This window comes from Chrysochloris asiatica, unplaced genomic scaffold, assembly GCF_000296735.1.
Source record: "Chrysochloris asiatica unplaced genomic scaffold, ChrAsi1.0 scaffold00160, whole genome shotgun sequence".
NCBI lineage: Eukaryota > Metazoa > Chordata > Mammalia > Afrosoricida > Chrysochloridae > Chrysochloris > Chrysochloris asiatica.
This window is the reverse complement of record NW_006408678.1, coordinates 6,238,208-6,240,044: the sequence shown is the minus strand read 5'-3', so window position 1 is coordinate 6,240,044 and position 1,837 is coordinate 6,238,208.

The following is a 1,837-nucleotide window of genomic DNA, read 5'->3' as shown; positions in this document are numbered from 1 at the left end:
ATTTTTGGTAAGGTGGAGGGTCAGAGAAAAGAGGAAGACCCCCAACGAGATGGATTGGCCAGGTGGCCGCATCCGTGGGCTCAAGCGTGGCAATGATAGTGAGGTTGACCCAGGATCAGGCAGTATGTTGTTCTGTTGTGCATAAGGTTGCTATAAGTCAGTACCAACTCGATGCCACCTAACAACAACAACTTACTTTTTGTCCTTTCCCTGATCCTCACCAAAATGACTTTGCCCGTTGCCACAGAGTCTATTACAATTTGTACTGATCCTATAAGACAGAGTAGAAAGCCCCACAATGTTTCAGACACTGTAAATCTTTATAGGAGTAAACAGAAAACGGCAGCAGATAGATATGAACCGATAACCTTGTAACTAGCAGTCTAACTCTTAACCCTGTGCTACTGTGGTTGTTGAGTGCCATTGTGTCACTTCTGACTCATAACAATCCTATTTCCAATAGAACAAAACACTCTCCAGTCCTACACCATACTCACAATTGTTGTTTGAGCCGAGTGTTGCTGACACTGTGTCAATCCATCTTGTTGAGGGTCTTCCTCTTTTTTGGTGATTCTCCCAACATACCAAGTATGATGTCCTTCTCCAGGGACTGGTACCCCTCATGGCATGGCCAAAGAATGAAAGAAATCTTGCCATCCCCACTTCTAAGAAGCATGCAGTCTGTACTTCTTAAGACCAAGACAAACTTCAACATGCATGAGGAGATTAAAAACACCTTGACTTGGATCAGGCACACCTTAGACATCAAAATGACAACTTTGCTCTTTGACACTTTCAAGTGATCTTTAAAAAAGAAAAGAAACTTTATTGTGAATTGAGTGCAGTTTCACAGAGCATATCTACATTCAAGAAACCATGCTCCTTGTTTCATTTCAATTATTACAATCTGCTAAAGAGGTCTTGTGCAGCAGATTTGTTTAATGAAATACGTCATTTGATTTTTTGACAACTGCTTCCCTGAGCATTGATTGTGGATCAAAGCAAAATGAAGTCTTAACAACTCCATTTATCATGTTGCCTTTTATTGGTCCAGTTGTGAGGATTTTTGTTATTTTATATTGAGGTGTAATCCATACTGAAGGTTGTGGTTTTTGACCTTCATCAGTTTTTGACCTTTAGTCCTCTGTGCTTCCATCAAGCAAGGTTGTATTATCTGCATATCCCAGGTTGTTAATGAGTCTTTCTCCAATCCTGATGCTATGTTCTTCTTCATAGAACCCATTTTCTCAGATTATTTGCCCAATATATAGATTGAATACATATGATGAAAGGTTACAACCTTGCCACAAAACTTTCCTAGTTTTAATTCATTCCATATCCCCTTGTTTTGTTTAAAAAACAAAAACAAAAACAAAAAAACTGCCTCTTATCTATGTACAGATTCTTCATGAGCACATTTAAATGTTCTGGAATACTCATTCTTGGCAGTGCCATACATACTTTGTTATGATCCACAAATTAGAATGCCTTTTCACAGTCAATAAACACTAGTAGACATCTTTCTGGTATTTTCTGCTTTGAGTCAAAATTCATTTATTGTCAGTGATACTATCCCTCTTTCCATGTCCTCTTCTGAATCCACCTTGAATTTCTGGCAGTTCCCTGTCACTAGACTGCTGCAGTCATTATTGAATTATCTGTAGCAATATTTTTCTTGCATGTGGTGTTAATGATATTGTCCTATGTTTTCTGCATCCCATTGGGTCCCCTCTCTTTGGAATTGGCACAAATATGGATCTTCTTCAATCGGCTCCAAATTTCTTGGCATAGATGAATGAGTGCCTCCACTGCTGCATCAGTTTGTTGAAACATTTAA